This window comes from Ipomoea nil, unplaced genomic scaffold (genome assembly GCF_001879475.1).
Source record: "Ipomoea nil cultivar Tokyo-kokei standard unplaced genomic scaffold, Asagao_1.1 scaffold1416, whole genome shotgun sequence".
Lineage (NCBI taxonomy): Eukaryota > Viridiplantae > Streptophyta > Magnoliopsida > Solanales > Convolvulaceae > Ipomoea > Ipomoea nil.
The window spans coordinates 3,358,372-3,385,149 of record NW_017617844.1 but is presented as its reverse complement, the minus strand read 5'-3'; the positions used below and the strand labels follow the sequence as shown (position 1 = coordinate 3,385,149).

At 40.6% G+C, this 26,778-nt stretch overlaps 1 long non-coding RNA gene across 1 annotated transcript; it reads right to left on the bottom strand.

Moving 5' to 3' along the window:
* Positions 1–7,603: 7,603 nt before the first annotated feature.
* LOC109187057 lies at positions 7,604–9,998 on the bottom strand. The gene is made up of 4 exons (XR_002055215.1): positions 9,826–9,998; positions 8,876–8,965; positions 8,090–8,198; positions 7,604–8,004 (listed from the first exon to the last, which is right to left on the bottom strand). It is a non-coding gene; the product is annotated as an uncharacterized LOC109187057 (long non-coding RNA).
* Positions 9,999–26,778: the final 16,780 nt, after the last annotated feature.

Here is a 26,778-nt window from a genome sequence, read left to right as displayed (position 1 = left end):
CTGGTGCATCCACTTGGGTTGTATCATCAAGGTGTAGTGGCTCGACAATGGTAGGATCAACCGGCTCGGTACAACACAAAAGTAACGGAGTATACGGCACAACTTGCGTCACTTCTTCTTGAGCATTCACACGGGTTTCACACACATTTACATCACCAATATTTTCTTCATTCACCAAAGAGGTAGGATTGAGTGTGATTGGATTATCATTCAAACTTCCTTCATGCACTGATTTTGTCACATCTGTAGCCGTGTGTGGAGAAAGAGCATCAAAGCTAAGGTAATCTCATCCAACAAAGTACTGACCGCCCCATAAGAAGGAATATCATCAACACTTCCAATATATACGAATAGAATTTTAACCCAGAATTATTGTACGAATGGGAAAGTATAAATCAATATATTTTATTAGGAAGAGAGATTATTTAGGAATTGGGCGGGAAGTTAAAGTTCAGGATTTTGTTTTTATATATAGTATAGATTATAAAAGGAATTGTATTAAACTATTTTATAAAAGTTAGAATAGAATTTTAACCCAGAATTATTGTACGAATGGGAAAGTATAAATCAATATATTTTATTAGGAATAGAGATTATTTAGGAATTGGGCGGGAAGTTAAAGTTTAGGATTTTGTTTAAAACTGTTGTCTATGCGCGGGACTTACAACAACACCGGCTTCAACAACAGAAATTTTACCCCTACGACAACGGTTTTTAACCGTTGTCTATGTGCATTTTTCTTGTAGTGATTATCAAGCAATCACAACATAAACCCTACGACAAGCTCTAACAAGGCATAATCACAAGAACACACATACGATTATCAAAAGAGCCAATAAATAAGATATATCAAGGAAAATAGGTTTTGTAAGACAAGATGTTAGGAATAAAGTGTAATGGTTTTGATATGCCAAATTTGTATTTGTAGATCCCCCAATTTTATTCATAGGTCTAGTAGAGTCTTAGACCATGATCGGGAAATTATTTAATTATCAAAAGAGAAAAACAGAGGAAAATGGATGAAAATAGAAGAAGAAGATATAAAGCCAAAAATCAAGAATTTGTCTGGAGAAAATGACAAATTGAAGAAGAAGTTGAATGATATGAATTCACGTCGCTACAAATCAAAGAAGATATCCCAGAAGAATTTTCGTGAAGAAAATTAATATTGGAAGAATGCATGAAGTTGACTTAGAGATCAAGCATCTATGGAAAGAAAGAAGTACATCAAATATGATTGGAGATTTAATCAAAAGCTGTACAGACGAAGTGGATGATGCTTGATATATTATCCGAAATGGCTCAAGTTTGAAACTCACCATCAACAATTTTACAAGGTAAAATTTGAGAAGTCAAATTAAATTAATCTGATGGAGTTGGGCACTAGTTTAAAGCTTTGGGCGCCGATTACAAGTGGAAATTGGGTGGCAATTGAGATGCAATTGCACTTGGGAGCCAATTCAAAGGAATTGGGAGCCGATTTCATAGAAATTGAAATTGAAATTGGGAGCTAGAAATTGAAATTGGGAGCAAGTTTCAAATGGAATCAAGGAGCCATCAATTCAAGTTGGGAGCCAATGTAGAATTGAAATTGGGAGCCAATTCAAGTTGTAGTATGGGATGCAATTCAGATTGGGGACCAATTAAAAGAAGACATTGAGGAGCAATTGAATTGAGATAAAATTCAAAAAGAAGTCCAATTTCGAAGTCAACATTGAGAAGTAATTGGAGCACCAGGAGATGTTGGGAGCCAATTGCAAGTCAAAGCCAATTGGGAGCCAATTAGAAAGGAGAAATTCAAATTGGGTGCCAATTACAAGCCAGCCAATTAGAAAGGAGAAATTCAAATTGGGTGCCAATTACAAGCCAATTGAAATTGGGTGTCAATTACAAAGGAGAAATTCAAATTGGGTGGAAGTTCAAAGCCAGTTTGAAGTCTGAGAACACCCAGACGTGAGAATGAAGAAGATGAAGCAGAACTTACAGTGAAAAATATTCTCACAAGGAAAATACTAGTCTAACTAGTATGGGATTAAAATAAAGATTATTTTTGAATCCCAAAGATACAAGGACCACTTCAGAGCTGATCAGAGAAGCCATTCTACACCAAAACTGAGACCCAGATATTTCCATTCAATGTTAAAACAGAGCAATATCAGATGAAGTTTGGGAGCTCATTTACATGGAGATGAAGATCTTTCAAACGGCTAGCTTATCTCTTTCTGACATTTTTGCAGAAGATAAGATAAGATCTCTGACATGAGAGCGTCTCTTTCCAACGGACAGATTCTCATTACCAGCTATAAAATGATGAAGATATGAAGACTTGAAGAAGCACAGAGCAGAGAAAAATATACGAGCAGAGAGCTAAAATTCTAAGAGCTAAAATCTTCAAGTGTGAGAAAAGAACTCAGAGAGCTTCAAGAGAAAATTATTCTGAGAGTTCTTAAACAGAGCAAAGCAGAGCAAAAATATCAAGTGCTTTACTTGATATATTCAAAGAGAGAAAACACTCAGAGCTATCAAGAGAAATCATTCCAGAGTGTTTATTTTCATCAAAGAGACCTGCGCATCATTGAAGATCATCTACAGAGTCTCAGAAGTTGGAAGCAAGACAACACTTGTTTTGGAGCAAAACAAGAGAAGGGAGGAAAGTAGCACGGAGCTGTGAAATCCTGGATTGTCACACGGAGCTGTGAGATCCGAAGCAGCAGTGTCGGAGGCACTGGGCGTGATTGGTGTGGGCTTGGTGATCAAAGCACCAGATCACGGATACGTTTCTACCGGAGTGTGGAAGACGGGGGGAAAGTAACGCGGAGTCGTGAAATCCTGGGATAGTAGCGCGGCGACGTGAAACCCGAAGCAGCAGTGTGGTGTCACTGGGCGTGATTAGTGCGGGCTTTGTGATCAAAGCACTAGATCAACCTCTTTTGGGACCAACACAAGAGTTACCTCTTAGCCTTAATTAAATCTTCCTTAGCTCCCAAGGTCTTTCCCTACGATCTTCCTCCAATTGATCTCCCTAGGTTTGGTGAAGGGGAATTTTCGAGTACTAGTGTTATGGGTGGAAATGACTCTAAAAGCTTTCTAACCCCCTATATATAGATTTAGGACTCCTAATTAGAATATGAATAGTAAAGGCCCTCTTTCCTTATTTTTATCTAAAAAGGGATTAAGGTCCAGATTCGTTGAACCAAGGATAAAGTCCAAATTTGTTAAACCAAGGATCAACCTGTTAATCAAAAGAGTCATTTTATTGTTCATCCCCTGCTAACCTGCTAAGAGAAATAGAAAAAAATTGTGAACACTTCCATTTGTTAAACCTATTTTGCTCTCATATTTTCCATCGATCGCCAACTTCATCGCCATCTGTACTCAAATTTTATTGTCAATAAAAACAAAAGGCTAGGTGATATGCATCCTCAAATTGTGAGAGAGAATAAAACAGGGGATAAGTTTTCAATGATGAAATCTCGCTACAGAATTTTGACTTTATAAATAGGAAAAATAAAAAGGTTAATGAGTAGATGAAAATAAAAAAGAAGGTAAAATATGACAAGACTCTTCATAGGACTTCAAACTAAACACAATGCCAAAGATTGAGTTTCACACAACTGTCCACACAGATAGCTCAGTCAATTCTTGAATGGTTGATTGTAGAAAAAGGACACATGATTGAATCTTAACAGTCATAGTGTGAGAGTCACACCCAATATGGTGGCTCATTGTGGGCACCCAGCACTGGTCCTACCACCTAATGGGTCGTTAAGTCACCGTGATTTACCATCTCCACAAATCCTGTCTGGTCGAGATGTACGGCCCAGAAGTGAGGAATTTCGCCTTTTGCGGTCAAGAGTTTCACAGAATAAATATGTTGACTAGAGGCATAATGGGGTGTTTGGTTGGGAGAAGGAATTAGGAAGGAAATGAATTGTATCAAGAATTCATGTTCATATAAACCACTTAAACTATTTTTTTTTTTTTTGAAATCAACCATAACGATTGTATTAATGAATCATCGAAGCAATAGAGTCAGGAGAGATTGCATCCAATACATAGAGTTATCCTGAGTAAAAGCTAACGAAGCTAAAGTATGTGCATGTAAATTAATCTGTCTAGAAATATTACTAATAGAGCAATAAATAAAAGAAGCCATAGATAGCCTGCAATGGTCTACTACAACCCCAGCATAGGATAATATAGGTGGCGAGGTGTGGTGCAAGACACTCCGCGACTCTGAACAATCAGTGAGAAGATCCACCGTCATGACATTCCTTCCCCTTAGCCAGGATAATGCTTCCTTACGAGCCGTGGCCTCTGCCATAAGAGGTGAAAAGCAGACCGGCAACTTGCCATTTGTTGCTGCGATAAAAGCTCCGTCCGTAGTCAGAAGAACTGCTCCATACGTAGCCTCATCGGACGAAGGCTTGTAGCCGGCGTCGATGTAGCAGCGCGGCCGTGTATGTAGCGGCGTGGACGGCGCTGCCGATTGGTCTCGGATGGGACTGCTCGGGTGACTCTGGCTGCCGCCGGACAACAGTTGGGTGCAACAAAGATCCTTCCCATACCGCCGCATTCTGGGTCTTCCATAGATGATAAAGCACGGCCAACATCAAACGAATCCGCTCCTCCGTTAAAACTGCCAACACACCCATAATCCATGAGGGAAAAGAATCCGTTACAAAATTCATAACGGGTAAGCATATAATATCCCATACAAGCCTAGAATAATTGCAAAGTACTAATGCATGCATAACATTTTCATGAGTCACTCCACACATCTTGCATGTTGGGTCTACTTCTACCCTCTTTATAATCAAATTATCAAATTATTTGTAGTAGGGAGGATATCACAAACTGCCCTTCACAAAAAAGTTATCCACTTGGGTGGAACCTTTAACTTCCAAATAGTTGCCCATTTGTCAAAAGCACCCGGGCCACATACATAATCACCAACCAGTTTCCTATAGGCATTCTTCAATGAATATATTCTTTTAGGGTCGCCAAGCCAATACCTTGAGTCCTCATAATCTGGGCTCACAGGAATTTTAGATATTCTGATCACATCATCCGGGATAAATAAATCAGATAGGATATGTGGATCCCAATTATTAGTTTGCTGATCAATTAAACCAGCAACCAAAGCATCCCTTAACTGTATGGGCATTTCTGTCTGAACCAAAGGACTGGGATCATCAGGCAACCAGGGATGTCCCCATATTAGAGTTGATTTACCATTACCCACCCTTCGCCTTACGCCAGCTACAACAGTATCATGTGCTGCCATAATACTTCTCCAGCAATAACTTGGGCAATTTCCTATGGTTGCATCCACAAAAGAGGTATTAGGATAATATCGTGCCTTATAGACTTTTGCAACCAGAGTGTTGGGATTAGTTAGGAACCGCCAGCCCTGCTTCCCTAGCATTGCCAAATTAAATTTACGCAGGTCTTTAAAACCCAAACCACCATAATTCTTTGGAACACACAGCTTATCCCAAGCTTTCCAGTGAATTTTCCTATCCGCTCCACTTCCCCACCAGTACCTATTCATGGTCCTCTCAATAGACAAGATAACAGAGTCTGTCAATAAGAAAATGCCCATTGTAAAAGTTGGCATAGCCTGCGCCACACTTTTTAATAAAACCTCTTTACCAGCCTGCGAGAGCAGCTTTTTGTTCCATGATCATATCCTCTGCCTGATTTTATCTTCCACATAAGAAAAAATTGCCCTCTTATTCCTACCCACAAATGATGTTTCCCAAAATTAGGGGCTTGGTCAACCTGCAAGCAATTCGCCACAGCTAGTCTTTCCGCATCCTGTGTATTTCTGCTAAAACAGATATTAGATTTATGAAAATTTAGCATTTGACCAGACAAATTTCATAGCGTTTCAGGCATTGCTTAATCACAGTGGCCTCCTGAACGTTCGCCCTGAAAAACAGCAAGCTGTCATCCGCGAAAAACAGATGCGAGATAGGGGGAGCTCCTCTAGCCACCCTGCATCCGTGTATAGATCCCGCCATCTGTGCTTTCTGTAACAACAAAGACAGTCCTTCTGCACAAATAATAAACAAATAAGGGGAGAGGGGATCCCCCTATCTGAGCCCCCGAGTGGGTGTTACTCGGCCTCCTATTATCCCGTTCACGAGAATATTATATTCAACAGTGGCTACACAGAGCATAATCAATTTAACCCATCGTTCATCAAACCCCATCACCACCAACCCTTATCCAACTTCAGAGCCCCCCAACCTGTGGCCCCACATTGTTTCCTATTCAAAAAATGACCAACCTCTGCAGCAACAAGGATATTATCTGTGATCAGCCTACCAGGGATAAAAGCACTCTGAGACTCTGAGATCAAGTCCCCCATGAGTGGTTTCATCCCGTTAGTTATCATTTTAACCATAATCCGGTATAACACATTACCCAGAGCTATTAGCCTCATATCAGATACTGTTTCAAGCACAGCTTTTTCGGGATTAAAACCACATTTGTATCATTTAAACCATCCGGGAAAGAGGCATTATTCAAGCAATTCACCACCAAAATTAGACACATCACCCCCAACCACATCCCATAAGTGCGGATAGAAACCCGGATTCATTCTATCTGGCCCCGGTGCTTTATCAAGGAACATAGAAAACAGAGCAGTTTTGACCTCCTCCGGCACAAAAGGGTGCAATAATTCATTGTTTTGTGCATGGGACACTCGAGGGTAAAATCATCAAATAAGGGGTCCACACATTCAGAAACACCAGAGGCAAAGATAGTTTTAAAATAATCTAAAACTACCCGGTTCATAGCCTCACCCTCCAGCCATACCCCTGCATCATTCATAATTTTAGAAACATAATTCTTTTTTTTTTTTTTTTTTCTGAGCAAAGGCACACTCGTGATAGAATCGCGTGTTGACATCTGCACCACGTAGCCAATGTTGCTTAGCACGCTGTCTCCAGAACACATCCTCCTGGGCTTCTAACTGGCTCAACTGACTCTCCACGCGTTGGAATTCGGCTAGAGCAGCAGAATCCCTACGGTTCCTGATCTCCTCTTGCCTATTCCGAAGGTGCTTTATTCTGTGCAGAATCCCTACGGAAGTGGTCACCCCCCATCTCGCACTACAAGAAAAATCGCGAATTGATAAGATTCCGTCGCGAATCGCGTTTTGGCACGGAATCACGGAATCGCGACGAAATTTTTTCCGTCGTCTATCACCTTGTCGTATTTTGATAGACGACGGAATAGTTCCGTCGCAAACTTTGGCGACGGACTTCGCGACGGAACATTTCCGTCGTAATTCCGTTGCAATTTTCACAACGGAACTTTTCCCGTCGCTACTTCTGAGCCGAATATTCCGTCGCCATATTATCTTTTCCGTCGTGAATTCCTTCGCAAAAACACGACGAAAATGTTTTCCGTCGTGATTCCGTCGCTTTGTTTGCAACAAATATTCCGTCGTAAATCTTATATTCTATCGCGATTCCGTCGCGTTTTTTGAATTATTTTAAAATAAAATTATGATTTTTAAATAGTAATGAATGTTTTTAAAATATGAATATAAAAAATACTATTAATTCTAAAATAAAATATAACATAATTCTACATTAAGTTGAAGTAATAATACATTACCAATCCACATTTAATACATAATAATAGTCAATTCAAATCTAAACAACATAATAATACATTATCAATCTACATTTAATACATAATAATGGTCAATTTAAGTCTAAACAACATTGTAATAGTCTTAACAAACAACCATTAAAATCAATTGATTTGAGATGGAGGTGATGATGAAGTACCCGCTCTCCCGCCATCAATAGCATCAAGTCGTTGTTGCGTAAGGAGAATATTAGCAACAGAACAACCATATGAACAAAGTCCATAAACTCTTCTTTTCTTGTCGTGTCCACCAACCGCGTCATAGTATAATTGATTATCATCCACATGCTCCCCATTTTCTGCAAACATCTCGCATTGCAATGCAACTTATTCCTAAAATATTTAAGAAATTTAGTACAAAATATATGTAAAGGCATATATATTTTAAAAAAAAAAACTTAAAATAAATTAAACTTACATGAATTTGTTTGGCTTTTTTCAGCTATGAATGTTTGCCCGTCATGTTGTTTGGTATGTGTATGCTTGAACGGTTTATAATACGATGGACAATGACCCAATTGCCCTTCCTACAAATTATATTTAATAAACAAAAGCAATTTTTAAAGTAAGATACAATTTTTATGAAGATGCTCATGTAGAAGGGGCAAAAGAGAAGGCAGAGTACTAAAAAACAGTGCACAACGCTTATCCCATTACATCTGCCACATTTTCAGGTTAGATTGCAAGGCAATCACAATCAATGCTAATAAACTTGGAAGAAGAGGAGGAACAAGGGCAATTAATCTACTTGTATGGTAGTAATTAAAGCTATGAGCCCTTATAGAGCATTCTGCCTCATTATTGATTCAGTGGCCAGTGGGGAGGGTGAAACTAATAGAACTGATGATCTTGGATGATGTTGCCAAACATAATATATAAATAACACATTTTAAAAAATAGAAAATAGGAATAAAGCAGTTTATTTAATTTTTGGAAATGTTGTATAATAATATATACTTGGTAGCAGTAATGCTAAAGACATTTTTTATTGATTAGCAAACATCAAATTGAAGAAGAATGAAGTAAAAATAGTTGAAGATATTGAGTGGTAAAGTTCAAGTGCCCACAAATTCACAAAATTGCTCTATGTTTCCTAATTTAGTGATTTTTTAAGATGATAAAAGTAACAGTTTTACATAATTAGCAAACAAAAATAAATTCAAGGAGACATCTTATTGAGTCCAAATGAAATCAAGTTCCAAACCTTTCTAAGGTAGAGTGGCACAACTTCTTTAGAGCCACAGAATTTTGCCGGAGTAATTTTGCAGGCATCAGTAAGATGAATGTCATCAACCTGTCACATGTAGATTCAATTACGTTCAGATTTCAACTCAACTGGATGAACTGAACATGTGTTGGGGACAAAGAATCACTGAAAAATCAACCTACCATTTATATCATATAGTTAAGTTTAAGGAGGTTGTTAGAGGAAATTGTAACCCTTCGCATACAGTTTTTATCAAAACTTCTGAAGTTGGATGCAATAAAAAAAAAATGTAGGCCATTTATATCACTCTTACACCCAGATTAACCAAACACTAGTAAGGGAAGTACATTTACCTTTCCAAGAGAATAAATTCTATTAAAACACTCCCCCTTCATTCTACCTCCTTGAACTAATATTAATACTAATAGTGTCAACACCCAAGTTGGTATAATTCCTGGTGAATTTTAATTTTATTGTTTTAATAATTCAGTAAACAGTGCCAGCATTTTTGTTTCCACATAATACGAACTTCAATATAGAATGGCCATGTGACATAAAGAATCAACACATATTATAGAGCATTGTAACTCAGATGTATAATACAAATTACCAGTACATTTGTAACTCAAGAAAAGTCATGTTACAATGCTCTATTGTAACTTACATATTTGACAAGAAGAAAAGTTTAGCACTACAAATTTATAGAAGAAAAAACTAATATATATTCAATTCATCATTCAGCAAGTCTGGAACAGCACTGCTAGCTAGGGCTCACGGAGGGTTCAACAGATTTAGTACATCATTCAAATTTAATATGCAATTTCATATTAGGGTTATGAATAATTGTAACAGTAGTGTGGATGAATAATTCAATTTAAGTTCATCATTCAATTTCATAACAAATTAGGAGGAGGGTTCAACAGAAGGAGAATTATTTAAAGAATTACCTTCAAATCAGGAGGAGGGTTCAACACGGCTGCACTGCAACGAGGAGGAGGAGGCGACGGCAAAGGTTGCACGGCAATGGCTGTGTTCTGCGATGGCGTCGAGGAGTTCTGCGATGGCGTCGAACGGATGTGCTCTGCGATGGCATCGAGGAGTTCTGCGTCGCTGAGTTTTCGCTGAGTGTTGGAGTGTTCGCTGAGGAGATTTTTCACTTAGGTTATAAATTTTATTTTATTTTATTTTTTAATTTCATATTCAAAATGTCAACATTTAATGTATAATAAAAAATAAAATTTAGCAAAAATATTGCGACGGAATCCAATCGGTCGCAATTTCCGTTGCAATATTTAGTCAATACACAAAAACATAATTCATTTAACGACGGAATCCAGCCGGTCGCAATTTCCGTCGCCATTTCGCGACGGAACGAAAATCCATCGCCTTTTCCATTGCGAAATGGCGACGGAAATTAGTTCCTTCGCAAATTCGGTCGTGAACGGTTTGTCGCCAATATTTTGCGGGCTTTATTTATCTTTGCGCCAAGATTCGCGACGGAATTTAATTCCATTGCCACTTCCGTCGCCATTTAGCGACGAAATGTATTTGGTCGCTTTTTCGGTCGTTAAATTGCGACGGAATATTGTCCGTCGCGATTCGCGATTTTTCTTGTAGTGTCATCAAACGATATCCACACTGCTGCTGACAATCCAGCAACCCCTGAGCCCTCCCACCCTGCCAAGTAGTCTCAACCACCTTCCTACAGCCATCATCATGAAGTCAGGCCATCTCGAACTTAAAACTCCTCGAATTTCTACCCCTCTGTATGCATGATGCATTAATGTTGAGGAATAGAGCCGAGTGATCCGAATTACGCATTATAATATTTTCAACCACAGCACCACCATTCATATCGCACCAACCAGTCGTGGCCAGAACCTTGTCCAGACGCTCCTCCAACCACCCCTCCGTCCCCTTACTCTTTTCCCCATAATATCCTGTCATTCGCCACACTAGCCCATTCGTGTGACTCATCTCCACATCAACATAATTTTTCGAATAACTTAGCAAACACGCCGTGTTATTCTTCTTCCAAAACAGAGCTATTCCACCACTCTGCCCCGTACTATAAACGTAAAACAATCCTTCAAAACCAAGACGTACCCGGAGGCGTTCCGCATGCACACGCCCCACCATTGTTTCCATTAAAAACACAAACTCAGGCTTCTTATGGGATACTAGGTCCTCAACTTTCCGAACTGTTCGTGGATTGCCCAAGCCACGACAGTTCCAACTTATGATACTCATAATGATGGGCGGGTCTGGGAGCCAGAACCCGCCGTAAACAAGTTTTTTGGAACCTTGGTCATTGTAACATCCTCCCCTCGCCCTTCCGACCTCCCACCACCTGTGAGGTCCTCGCTACGCCTCTTCGCAACTGCTACCAGGCCCTCGGCCTCCTCCCGGACACCCCCCTCGACTGCCATACCCGTATTCAATGCTACGCCGGGACCCCTTTCCCTGGTTACCTCCCTCGGCTGCCCGTCCGGCGGTAGTAACCAACTCTCACCAACCGCCCTAAGCCCACGCCGGAACCGTGCACGCATCTCCCCAGAGTACGGATAGTCTTCAACAGCCAACGTCGACTCTCGTGCATGCAAACAAAACTTATAGAGATGGCCTAGCTTGCCGCAAAAGAAACAAAAATTATGCAGACGTTCATACCTGAACCCCACCCAACATGTCGTTCTATCCCGCTTCATAAACCTCATTCTTCGGCGTAGGGGTTTATCAACCGGTACTGCCACTCTAATGCGATAAAACTCCTTCCACGGAGCCCCGCCAAATCTGTTATCCACCTTAATAAACGATCCCAAGGTGTTCCCAATCTGCTCCAATATCTTATCTGACGTATATCCCATCGGCAAGGCGTGTACCTATATCCACATATCAAGAGTGTATAACCGCACATCAGTTGGCAACACCCCGTCCGCAAGTGGCCGGCACACCAGTGTAGCATTATCATACGCTCATGGCCCCTCCTCCATCACACGTTCCAAGTCTGTTTTATGGTGGAAAACAAACATGAATAGCCGGGGTTGTATTTCCATGACCTGCATGCCCTTGACCGGTTGCCAAACCGACGCCAAGACTTGGCTCATATACTCGATTTTCACCAACTTCTGCGTCATAAATCTGCCCACTAACAGCCATGTCTGCTCGTCTCCGGCCGCACCTGCTACTGCCTCATCCGGCATCGGCTCAAAGGTGAATTCATCTTCCTCTAATGCCATATCACCCCAACGCTCTGTTATGGCCGCGACACCTTCCTCCGCCTGCTGTGTCATCATTAGGCAAGACAAAGCTTTGATTTGGAATTCGATCCGCCGTACTGTTACGTAGAAACCGACGATTTTCCGTAGAAAAACCAAGAAAACTGTAGGGAAACCCTAGGATAGCCTAGAGAGAGAAAAAGTAGGTTTAGGCTTCGTCCCGCTTATTACTTCGGTATCTGACCACCACTTAAACTATATATCATATTGCAGTTGGACATTTTTGTCCAACAAAGAAAAAATAATAATTTTTTTAATCTACTATTGAATGGATTTTAATTTGAATTCTAAAAATCGAAAACCAATCAGATTCTGACTGATGAATCTAACAAAAGATAGATTGATCCAAACGGGGGAGTGGTGTCCAAAAGGGCAATTTATATCCTGCACCACGACGCGCGTTGCATTGTGCGCCCAGATACAAAACGACGTCGTTTCAGATTTTTATTTTTATTTTTGAAATTTCGCTACCCAGTGTTTGGCGGTTAATTTTCCTGAAAAAAAAATCTCATGTTCAAAAATGTACATAATGTTATACATGAATGTACATAATTGTATACATGAATGTACATAATTGTATAACAAAATATACATGTAAACACAAAAAAAAAGTAAACTTTGTATATATTTCACAAAATTCTGTGTACAGTGTATATAATTCAAGGTGCAGGTACAAAATCTCTGTATGGTCCTCTGATTCTTCACTGACGTTATCTACTGAAGTGCTTCGGGATTCAATTAGCGTAGCCTCCGGGATTCAAGTGGCGCGTGCCTCCAGGATTCAAACGGCGTAGCTTCCGAGGTTCAAGTGGCGTGATCTTCAACAGCAAACGTCAAGCTTTGAAGCAATCAACTCTGCAAAATATCAAATTAAAGCGCCTGCAATGGCTTCAAGATGCCTTCAAAAGGCTTCAAGATCTTCAAAGTACCTACAAAATGGCTTTAAGTTGCTTCAAGATCTTCAAAACCTGCAAAAAAAAGTCTTCAATGCCTTTAATTCTTCAAGATCTTCAAAACCTGCAAAAAAATGCCTTCGATGCCTTTAATTCTTCAAGATCTTCAAATGCCTTCAAAAGATCTCTCAAATCTTCAAGCCTTCAAGTTGTCAAGCGTTCTTCAATGCCGTCAATATATTTAAGGTGTGATTTAAAGAATGAAATTGAGGCTCTATTTATAGTGAAGTTTGTAACTAAAATCCCTCAAAAAACTCCACTAATATTTAGTTAATTAAATTAATTAATTATCTACTAAAATGAACCTTGCCAAAATCAAGTCTAGGTTCATTATTCTATCATCCAATTCAAATTCAAATTAAATTATAATTATCTAATTCAAATATAATAAAATCATATTATATTTAAATTATAATTATAATTATAATTCAATTATGAAATGGGCTTGGACCAATTAATTAATTAATTCAATAGCCCAAATTAAATTTACTTGGACTAATTTAATTAATTTAATTATCATAGCCCAATTAATTAAATTGGACTAATGGTCAACCCCGAAATTGGGCTCGATAATGATTTAATCGGTCCACTTGTCGGCTTCAAATTTTTTGTGTCTACAAATTGCCCCCTCAAGACTTTCTTGGACATGCCACTTGAGAGCATACACTGCTTGAAAGTATGTAGTGCATGGAAGGTCTCGAAACTATAAGGCCATTTCAACTCGTGCCAAGGAGCCTTGTGGGATATGAGGCAGTTTTGACTCGTGCCGGGGAGCCTTGAAGTAATATGAGGTAGTTTTGACTCGTGCCGGGGAGTCTTTAAGGAATATGGGGCAGTTTTGACTCGTGCCGGGGAGCCTTGAAGTAATAAGAGGCAGTTTCGACTCGTGCCGGCGAGTCTTGAATATGATGCGTTTTCAATTCACATTGAGGAAGCTTAAAGAATATTCCTCCATCACATATTGTGGTATAATGTGTTGAGGCACATTTTTCTCTAGCATATGGGTTGATTAGAGGAATTTTCATCTTCATTCCTTGGTTAGTTGGAGTAATATGGAACCACTTCGGCACGTAATCCGCCAATGTGACTGGACTCGTGTTTTCATATGGTGGCCGCAAGTCCTCCCATCAATAGAGCCCTTTAGCATTCTCTTCTTAACACACCTTTTCATAACTTGTTTAGCATGCTTAATACCATGCCGAGTATCATACTCGGGTTTGGTATCATAAGACTTGATGTTAAGAGGGAATAAACACTTGTGTCGTTTTCTATTTCCCTTCACATTGTTCTTCTCAATGAGTAGCGAAGTAGATTTACCGCATGAGATGAAAACTTGATTAGTGCTTGCTGTGCCATCTGCAAGTTCAATTCTCCCATCTCAAGCTAACTCCATTACTTTATCCTTAAAGACAAAGCAATTTTCAATTGGATGTCTAACAAGTCTTTGATACTTGCAATAACTCGGATCATCCATCATTGATGCCTCGTGTGGTCGCCTCATTTCTGGCAAATCAACGAGATTGTGCTTTAGTAGCTCATTAAACATATGTGGGACATCATAATCCAATAATGGATACTTCTTGTTTTGTCTTTCCTTGAAAGAAAGCATTCTACTACCATGTAATGATCTAGAAGCATCCTTAGTGTAACACCCCGAAATTTTTAAAATTTTAGAACTTATATAAGAAAGGTAAATCCTCATTAAATCTCGAAATCAAACATAAGAGTATGGGGTGTTATGCCACACCTGAGCTAGAGAACTCAGGTGCACAGGCTAACTAACTAAAAATCCTCAAAGTAATGTCAGCACATAAGCATGGCACGCAGGCCGAAAGGGAAACTAGCTACTCTACGCTTCAGATCTCTAGCGCGCTCCGGTTTCTACTCATCTGTGCCTGAAAGCCAAATATATCTGTTCAGCGAGAGATGCTGGTAACCCACTCCAACGCGTTGAAATACAATATAGGTATATATATATATATATATATATATATATATATATATATATATATATATAGATATAGGAAAAATCATTTTGAAGCAGGAAGATATATACTTAGGAAACTCTAGTTTTAAAACCAGGAATAGACTCGACAAATAGGGATATGCACATTCAACAGTTATAATTAAGCATATACAAACACTAGCATATCTCCTAAGGTCACAGTTCACTTTCAAATCATTCACATCATCATCCAAACAACATTCATATCACATAAGCATTGGTGGCGCCACGGGACCAATCGCATGCCCCGAACATGAGGGTTAATGCATATAGCATTAACACGGCCCCGCAGCACCCTACCTCATACCGCAGCATGAAGGGAGTTGATCGCAACCAACCCTTTGAAGACCGCTGACGAACTCAACGTCATACCACAATCCTACACATCGCTGACGCGCACAGTCGGTGGACTGTGATGCCCTTTACAAGGGGGGACATTCGACCCTACACACCGTTGATGCGGACAGTCGGTGGACCGTAGCGGATCAAACCTTACACACCGCTGAGGGACTCAGTCGGTGGGCGAAGATCCTAGGAGACTACGACCCTACACACCGCTGTCCCATCACTCGGTGGATCGCAGCCAACCGTAGCCCTACACACCGCCTGATTACTCAGCTCAGGAACAATCTATTCGGCCTTCAGCCAACTTCCGAACCGCAGCCTGGGAACACCCAATTTGATCTTAACCAAATTGGGGGATCATGCATCACATAACACATAGGAGACCGTAGTAGCACATTGGGAGGGGAAGACATATAAATAATCTTACGTGTGATCATTCACATACTAAGAATAGTCCTAAGGGGTTCATACCACTTCCACCTAGGTCAATGGGTTACCGATTCAACTAGCATTCAATTACTAAGACTCTTTTATCCTACGAATGGTACCCGAAATATTAAACTAGACTCAAGCACGACAAACGAGGTCCGTTGGGACACAATGGGGGAGTAGGGAACGTCAAACGGGGGAGCCGGAGACCCGAAGTGGGCAACAAACCAGCGGGTAGCCGGTGGGTGGGGGTCACCCGCCGGAGATCACTGTTCGGGAAGCGGGTTGCCGACGGGCAGGCTGCTGCCCGGTGGCTGCCCGCTGCCTGGCGGTGATCTTCGGGCAGCGGGTAGGTAGCAGGTTCCCCTACCCCCCATTGACTCTTTTATCACAATTTCGTCCCGGGATCCGTTGTGGAACCCGAAATCATGCTTAGACACTTTTAAACGCAATTAACGACACCACGTAGGCAAATAATGGATCAAAAGCAAGAATCACGTAGAACTCATCCCATTACGACTTCTAAACATAAACAACAATCGAACATACGAATTCCCACTCAAATATATATATGAAAGTACAACACAAATTCCCAACCCAACCTAGGGCTCTAATCCCACCCAAATCATCAAGATCATATTTTATCTTTATCATCAAGAAATATCAAGATTCGTCAAGAATCATCACATTAATATCAGGAACCTCTTTTCAATATCAAGATCATCAAGATTATCAAGAACACACATAAATCATCGAGATTATATCACAAATATCATAGAGGAATTCATCAAGACACAAACATATAGAAGGAGGCCAAGGAAGGAGTCTAACACCCCGTGTTACGGCCCTTAATCCCGAATTAATTATTTAATTAATTCCATTAATAATAATTAAAAAGGATTTAATTTGATTAGAAATCCCTTTAATTAATTAAACGTGGTCCACCACGGATCATGGACCCTTGCCTAAACTAGAGTCATAAGCCTATTAGGAATAAAGAAAGTATACCTTTACTATTCTGATTATGGTTAGGATTCTCTTTAATTAATTAATATAGTCCACCATGGTCCATGGGCCCTTATCCCTAAAGCCAACTCCTTAGTTCTATAAGGAATAGAATTAGTAAACCCATGCCACTTAGACCATAATTAGGACTCTTAATTATATAAATAGGGACATAGAAGGCACCTAGAACACACACCACAAATAATCCCTCACCACACAGGAAAGTTCCAAGAACTCCCGTAGTAGAAATCAAGAAAGGAGAAATCTTAAAGAAAGACCCTTCATAGCCAAGGAAATTAATTAAGGCTAAGAGGTAACCCATGTCTCAAAAAAACCTATTTTCATAGCTATGATTCCCCTCTTAGGATTTCCCCATATTATTGTGTATTGATGATTTGTGATATTATTATTGATGATTGGCGGGGTGATTCCATGGGTGATCTTGATGATGGAAGGTTCTTGATAATTATGGTGTTCTTGATGATTATATGACGTTCTTGATGATTATATGATGTTCTTGGTGATTGTAGGATGTTCTTGATGTTTATGTGATATTCTTACCGAATCTTGATATTAGAAGATGAATCGTGCCCTTGTTGATTTAAAAGTGATTAGAACCCTAGGTTGTATCGTATGGAATATTTCTTGGTATATTGGGTGGGAATTCGCATGATTGGGTGTTTATTATGTTTAGAAAATCATGATAGGTTATGTGCCATATGTTTCTCGATCTTTGATCCGTTAATTGTCTACGTGTGTTGTCAATTGCGTTTGAAAGTGTCTAAGCATGGTTTCGGGTTCAACAAAGGTTCCCGGGGCGTTTTTGTGATGAAAGAGTCAGTGGGGGGTAGGTGGGGGGGTAGGGGACCCGCCACCTACCTGCGGCCTTCTTGGGTAACGCCTGCAGCGGGCAGCCGGCGGGCGGGCAGCTGCCCGCTGGGCACCTGCTGCCCGAAGTTGCTACCGCCGGCGGGTGATCCCTCACCCACCGGCTACCCGCTGGTTTGGACCCCAATTTGGGATTTCGGCTTCCCCGTTTGATGTTCCCCCGACCCCCGTGGTGTCCCAACGGACTCCGTCTATCGTGCCTATATCTAGTTTGATTTTCGGGTACCGTTCGTAGGTCGTATGAGTCTTATATATTGCATGCTAGTTGAATTGGTATCCCGTTGACCTAGGTGAAAGAAGTATGAACCCCTTAGGAATATTCTTAGTATGTGAAGGATCACGCATAGGTTTTGTTATACGTTTTCTCCCCCTTCCCAATGTGTTAATGTGGGTTGCATGTGCTTGCTGTGTGTTATGTGTGCATGTTACCCCGACTTGGTTGAGATCAATCGGGCTATACGGGCAGTCGGGTGGGCTGAGAACCATACCGGCTGTTAACCAGGCTCGTAGAGACCGGTCAGGTATATAAATATTATATAGGACTAAGATCCACTATACGGGCAGTTGAATGGGTTGAGTACCATCCCAACTGTTAACCAGGCTGGTAGAGACCGGTCAGGTATATAAAGATGATGTATAGGACTGAAGGTCCACATGGGCCTCAGTGATATGACCCACCGACCGGGATGCGCCAGGCGGTATGGGGCCAACAAGCCGAGGAAGGTTGTAGTCCACCGACCTGAGTAATCAGGCAGTGTGTAGGGCTACGACTGGCTGCGATCCACCGAGTGCTGGGACATCGGTATGCAGGACCGTAGTCTCCGAGGATCTTTGCCCACCGACTGAGTTTAGCTCAGCGGTGTGTCGGGCTTGATCCGCTACGGCCCGCCGATTGTGCGCACCAACGGTGTGTAGGGTCGTAAGTCCCCCCTTGTAAAGGGGATCACGGTCCACCGACTGGGCGCGTCAGCGGTGTGTCGAATCGTGGTCCGACGTTGAGTTCGTCAGCGGTTCTCCAAGGGTTGGTTGTGATCAACTCCCCTCGTACTGCGGTACTGAGGTAGGGTGCTGCGGGGCCGTGTTAATGCTATAGGCATTAACCCTCATGTTCGGGGCATGCGATTGGTCCCGTGGCACCATCGATGATTATGTGAGATAAATGATGATTGAATGATGATGTGTTTGAATTGAAAATTGATCTGTGACCTTAGATGCGTATTCCTTATGATGTTATCTCTACTTAACCGTTTACCATTGATTAATGTGCTTGTCCCTATTTGCTGAGTCTATTCCCGGTTTTAAAGCTAGAGTCTCCTAAGCATATATCTTCCTGCTTCAAAATGGTTTTCCTATATCTATATCTATATATATACCTATATTGTATTTCAACGCGTTGGAGTGGATTACCAGCATCTCTTGCTGAACAGATATATTTGGCTTTCAGGCACAGAGAAGTAGACACTAGAGCGCGCTAGAGATTTAGAGCGTAGAGTAGATAGTTTCCCTTTCGGCCTGCGTGCCATGCTCATGTGTTTACATTATTGAGGATATTAGTTAGTTAGCCTGTGCACCTGAGTTCTCTAGCTCAGGTGTGGCATAGCACCCCGTACTCTATTATATTATGTTTTGGGATTTAATGAGAATTTACCTTTATTTTATAAGTCTTAAAAGTTTCAAAATTTCGGGGTGTTACAGTTGTTATCAGAGCCTAAGTTTGACCCTAGGATAAGACTCGTAAGATCAGACTTTAGGACATTAGGCTTGAACTCTAGGTATTTAGAAACATAGGATTTAGGAATCTTAGGACGCGCAGTGAGATTGTGAGCCTACCTATCATCACATAAACTCCCCTCACTTTATCCCTCACTAATTTAAAGAATTTCGCCCTTCGCTTATCACATCAAGGTAAAGGTACAACACATTAACTCTTCATTCCACATACTTACCCTAGAAATTTGTGATGTCCTTGCATGCTTTTACCTACTTTGTTGCTTATCACTCTTTGATTACCGTACTTGTTCATTTGCATAAGCATATGTTCCTAATTGATTTTTAGACCAAGTTAGGAACTGCATACTATTGCTTAACTATTTGATCAAACATGCGTTATTTGAATATCTATTACTTGATAAAGTATTTTTTTGTAATTTTATTCGGCCTATAAGAGCTCACTTGTCCTAATCATAATCGACCAATATAGTTAACTCACTAATAACCCGATAAGTACTTACATGAGTTGCACGGAGGGAAATTCTAGGGAACATAGCTTTAATTAAGAAGGGGAAGAATGAGGCGTAGGATCCTTATGATATCTAGTTGAAGTCTCCCATATTCCTCATTAGTATTATAATAAAGTGATCCCTTGAGTTTCCCATACCCCTTTCGTTGTTCACATAAGTATGGAATTCCTTGAAACTTATAATTGTGCATTCTCGGGGCTTTTTCCGAAGTGATTCCTCCTTCACAGTCACGTTCCAGTGGGGCCTTGGCAGGAGGTCGACCACCCACCGCGTGCCCACTGCCACATTCCAGTGGGGACTTGACAGGCGGTCGACCGCCCACCTCGCACCCACTGGTCCAGTATGTTTTCTTGACTTCTCATTTTTATTGACCCATTGTGCCTTTGTGTGTCTCCCTTGATACCTCCTATGTGTTTAAATGTATAAATAACAATCTAATGCTTGAACATGAAAATCGAATTATCTTCCTAATTGATTTGTTTATATGTCACATAGAAACTATAGGGACTGATCCTATTTCTAGAAATCTAAACCCTCGGATACATTGTGTATTAAGTTTCGACCCGAAATTCAATCTGAGTGAGACCGGTAGAAACCTAAAACAAGTGGTCATCTAGAAATTATCCTTGGAAAAATATATTGCGCCCGCAAACTATCTTAAAACTATCTCTCTAGACCTTGGTCCATGTTGCATAATAGACCACGAGCTTCCCATACCTTGTTTAGGACCCTTTACCACTAAGATAAGGACCCCCCTAAACAAACATTTATACATAAATAGGTACATCACTACTATTCTAGATATATTCCCCTAAAACTCCTATCATATATATATATATATATATCCAAAATATGTAGTAAACCCCAATTACATTCATATGCTACACTTACACCAAATTGTTATTATTATTATTATTATTATTATTATTATTATTATTATTATTATTATTATTATTATTATTATTATTATTATTATTATTATTTTCATTTTTATTGCACCCTAATCCTAAATCACCTTGCCTAATCTTAAAAATGGTTGCGTCATGTACGGTACGTCCCTATACGCTTAAATCTATATATATGTGTATAAACTTGTGAGCCTATAGAACATCCTCCCCTATTCATACGTATTCATATAAATTGTTACATTATATACAATAAATCCCTAGCCCCCAAACCATACACATGCACCCTAGCTACAATAATCTTACGCACACCTATAAGCTTGCCCTTAGCATATCCTAATCCTGAAATATCATTCCGTACAAATTGCACCACTATTATATATATACATATAGATACACATATCCTGGGGTAGCTCTAATTCTACTTTTCCCCCTCGCATGACCGCCCTGTTAACACTCCTACCTTCCCTAAATAATTAAAAACTTTAGTCTCATCATCAGGTCATCAATTGATTTAGGAATTAGCAACCAAGGGTCTTCAACTCTAAAGTTATTTAGGTATCCCGGGCTTCTAGAGGTAAGATTTATGCTACCTAAAATCTAATTACCACCAAGATAAAACAAATTTTCCTAAGTGCTTGTGCGATTAAATTCTCAAGATAGAACCTCTAGTACTTGTGAACCTAGGCTATCTTACTCGTAATTTCTAAAATATTTGTATGCAAATTGCATGGTCCAAACTATAGGTTGAAATTTACATTGTGCATTACATGTCAAATCACATAGCTCACATGTTTATCTAAAATACACACTTACACGCATTCATGTATATATACAAAGCACGTTAGACAAAAACAGTATGTTATAAGGCGTCCCACTATACATATATACAATGTTATTGATTACAAGCAATCTGCATATAAGCGTCAATACTTGTTATGTGATCACCCACCGTTACCCATGATGTACAAAATAAAGATCCTAATTCTATTGTCTCCCCAGAATTTATTTACCCCATAAAAAGCAAGAGCCTTCCTCCTAACTACTTACAATCTTTTCCTCAGAATCTAAATTTCGCTATTTGAATAATATTGTTATATGATTTACGACCCTCCTGAATTTATATGACAAAAGTTTGGTTATGCAATGATATTAAACACATAAATTTAATTGTTAAATCATGCACTAGACTAACATGTGGAATAATACATATATGTGCTTTGTGATTCCATGGGACTAACGATTATTTAAGACTTGAAATAGGCCCACATGCCTTCACACTCTATGCCTATAGACTTAAGAAATTGCATATTTAGCATAATTACGATTGAACACATATAGACATGCCAACTTGCAGGTTTCGCATATAACATAAATAGCTAATTATCATACATGTTAGGCTTGTTATTTCGTAACTGTGAATATTTGGTATAACTGCTAAAGCACAAAGATTAGGCATAGGTCCGACATATATGGCATCTAGGATCACAACATGCTACACTACATAATTAAACACCTGCATCCATTTGTAAATGAGGTTCGCTTGTGTTGATATATGTGCATATATACTTTATAATAATTATGTGACTATCCGAATCTGCACCGCATAATATTTTCCTCTCATTTAGGTACATAAATAATTACATGATCAGCCCAACTTGCGATCCTATACGTTAAATCATTATAAAATAATTAATTAAAGAACATGCCATGTGTAAGACTCCTATGTTATGTATTAGTCACCCGTAAAACTTACATATTGTATGTTGCATATTCATGACCTTGTTATTTGATGCATTTTAGTTAGGCTCAAACCCAGTGAATTTATATGTGTATGTGTATATATTTCCCATATAATACTTTCCTTATGAACTACTATACTAATTCGGGCACTTCACCCCAAAATGATTTCTAAGCTTCGGGGACGAAGCTTCTTGTAAGGGGGGGGGGGGGGGGAGGGGAGTGTAACACCCCGTGTTACGGCCCTTAATCCCGAATTAATTATTTAATTAATTCCATTAATAATAATTAAAAAGGATTTAATTTGATTAGAAATCCCTTTAATTAATTAAACGTGGTCCACCACGGATCATGGACCCTTGACTAAACTAGAGTCATAAGCCTATTATGAATAAAGAAAGTATACCTTTACTATTCCGATTATGGTTAGGATTCTCTTTAATTAATTAATATGGTCCACCATGGTCCATGGGCCCTTATCCCTAAAGCCAACCCCTTAGTTCTATAAGGAATAGAATTAGTAAACCCATGCCACTTAGACCATAATTAGGACTCTTAATTATATAAATAGGGACATAGAAGGCACCTAGAACACACACCAAAAATAATCCCTCACCACACAAGAAAGTTCCAAGAACTCCCGTAGTAGAAATCAAGAAAGGAGAAATCTTAAAGAAAGACCCTTCATAGCCAAGGAAATTAATTAAGGCTAAGAGGTAACCCATGTCTCAACAGAACCTATTTTCATAGCTATGACTCCCCTCTTAGGATTTCCCCATATTATTGTGTATTGATGATTTGTGATATTATTATTGATGATTGGCGGGGTGATTCCATGGGTGATCTTGATGATGGAAGGTTCTTGATAATTATGGTGTTCTTGATGATTATATGACGTTCTTGATGATTATATGATGTTCTTGGTGATTGTAGGATGTTCTTGATGTTTATGTGATATTCTTACCGAATCTTGATATTAGAAGATGAATTGTGCCCTTGTTGATTTAAAAGTGATTAGAACCCTAGGTTGTATCGTATGGAATATTTCTTGGTATATTGGGTGGGAATTCGCATGATTGGGTGTTTATTATGTTTAGAAAATAATGATAGGTTATGTGCCATATGTTTCTCGATCTTTGATCCGTTAATTGTTTACGTGTGTTGTCAATTGCGTTTGAAAGTGTCTAAGCATGGTTTCGGGTTCCACAAAGGTTCCCGGGGCATTTTTGTGATGAAAGAGTCAGTGGGGGGTAGGGGACCCGCCACCTACCCGCGGCCTTCTTGGGCAACGCCGGCAGCGGGCAGCCGGTGGGCGGGCAGCTGCCCGCCGGGCACCCGCTGCCCGAAGTTGCTACCGCCGGCGGGTGATCCCTCACCCACCGGCTACCCGCTGGTTTGGACCCCAATTTGGGATTTCGGCTTCCCCGTTTGATGTTCCCCCGACCCCCGTGGTGTCCCAACGGACTCCGTCTATCGTGCCTATATCTAGTTTGATTTTCGGGTACCGTTCGTAGGTCGTATGAGTCTTATATATTGCATGCTAGTTGAATTGGTATCCCGTTGACCTAGGTGAAAGAAGTATGAACCCCTTAGGAATATTCTTAGTATGTGAAGGATCACGCATAGGTTTTGTTATACGTTTTCTCCCCCTTCCCAATGTGTTAATGTGGGTTGCATGTGCTTGCTGTGTGTTATGTGTGCATGTTACCCCGACTTGGTTGAGATCAATCGGGCTATACGGGCAGTCGGGTGGGCTGAGAACCATACCGGCTGTTAACCAGGCTCGTAGAGACCGGTCAGGTATATAAATATTATATAGGACTAAGATCCACTATACGGGCAGTTGAATGGGTTGAGTACCATCCCAACTGTTAACCAGGCTGGTAGAGACCGGTCAGGTATATAAAGATGATGTATAGGACTGAAGGTCCACATGGGCCTCAGTGATATGACCCACCGACCGGGATGCGCCAGGCGGTATGGGGCCAACAAGCCGAGGAAGGTTGTAGTCCACCGACCTGAGTAATCAGGCGGTGTGTAGGGCTACGACTGGCTGCGATCCACCGAGTGGTGGGACATCGGTATGCAGGACCGTAGTCTCCGAGGATCTTTGCCCACCGACTGCGTTTAGCTCAGCGGTGTGTCGGGCTTGATCCGCTACGGCCCGCCGATTGTGCGCACCAACGGTGTGTAGGGTCGTAAGTCCCCCCTTGTAAAGGGGATCACGGTCCACCGACTGGGCGCGTCAGCGGTGTGTCGGATCGTGGTCCGACGTTGAGTTCGTCAGCGGTTCTCCAAGGGTTGGTTGTGATCAACTCCCCTCGTACTGCGGTACTGAGGTAGGGTGCTGCGGGGCCGTGTTAATGCTATAGGCATTAACTCTCATGTTCGGGGCATGCGATTGGTCCCGTGGCGCCATCGATGATTATGTGATATAAATGATGATTGATTGATGATGTGTTTGAATTGAAAAGTGATCTGTGACCTTAGATGCGTATTCCTTATGATGTTATCTCTACTTAACCGTTTATCATTGATTAATGTGCTTGTCCCTATTTGCTGAGTCTATTCCCGGTTTTAAAGCTAGAGTCTCCTAAGCATATATCTTCCTGCTTCAAAATGGTTTTCCTATATCTATATCTATATATATACCTATATTGTATTTCAACGCGTTGGAGTGGGTTACCAGCATCTCTTGCTGAACAGATATATTTGGCTTTCAGGCACAGAGAAGTAGACACTAGAGCGCGCTAGAGATTTGGAGCATAGAGTAGATAGTTTCCCTTTCGGCCTGCGTGCCATGCTCATGTAATTACATTATTGAGGATATTAGTTAGTTAGCCTGTTCACCTGAGTTCTCTAGCTCAGGTGTGGCATAGCACCCCGTACTCTATTATATTATGTTTTGGGATTTAATGAGAATTTACCTTTATTTTATAAGTCTTAAAAGTTTCAAAATTTCGGGGTGTTACAAGGAGATTATAGCGAAGAAAATAGGTTTTGTTGAGACATGGGTTACCTCTTAGCCTTAATTAATTTCCTTGGCTACGAAGGGTCTTTCTTTAAGATTTCTTCTTTCTTGATTTCTCCTAAGGGAATTCTTGGAACTTCTTGTGTGGTGAGAGATTATTTGTGGTGTGAGTTCTAGGTGCCTCCTATGTCCCTATTTATATAATTAAGAGTCCTAATTAGGGTCTAAGTGGCATGGGTTTACTAATTCTATTTCTTATAGGACTAAGGGATTGGCTTTAGGGATAAAGGTCCATGGACTATGGTGGACTCCTTTTAGCTAATTAATGGATTTTAATTCCCTTTTTAGGGTCGGTGATAATTTTAATTGATTTGGTTTAAGGGCCGTAACACGGGGTGTTACACTCCCCCCCCCCTTACAAGAGGCTTTGTCCCCGAAGCTGGTGCGTGGGTCCATTCTTTCACCCCTAGACGTCACGTATTTTGGCCTCTTGATTAGGAAATGTGGCTTGACGTGTTGTATTTGCTGGGGTAGACTGGATTTCTGGTGAGGTGGTGGTTTGGAAGGTTCGGGTCTACCTTGGTTTCCTGCTCCTGAGCTGGATGCTCCGTGAGTGCCCAACATGGCCTCGATAGTTGCCACCCTTTGGTCCAAAGCGCGTGTTGCGCGGATTAGGGACGAAAATCCTCCGTCCATGATTTAGTTTTGCCGGGTGAGTTGTGCGAGGATTCGTTTGTTGATGGATTCTTCGTTTCGGTCCCTTGGGTTTCCCCTTGCCTGAGTGGCCATCGGTGGGTTAGGCTCGCCCTCTTCTTCTTGCTCTTCATTTCCCTCCATTCCCCCACATTCTTGCATTGCCCTTTTGAGTTTCTTGTTGGAGATATCCAATTGGTCAACCAATTCCCTTCGTTCCTCCTCGGGCTTAAGGCAAACCTCTTCGAGAGTGATGTATTGTCCCCCTTCGATGTAGTAGATGTCATTGCGACGGAGATTCTGGGCATTTAAAACCATGCAGCTTGCGGTCTTGACCTCTGTGTGGCTTAGGTCTACTCCCTTTTTCTCCATGATCCAACTTAGGATCATCCCATATGGTAGGCTAAGCCGGTTGCTAGTCTTGCAAAACTCCATGTGTTTCAACATAAGG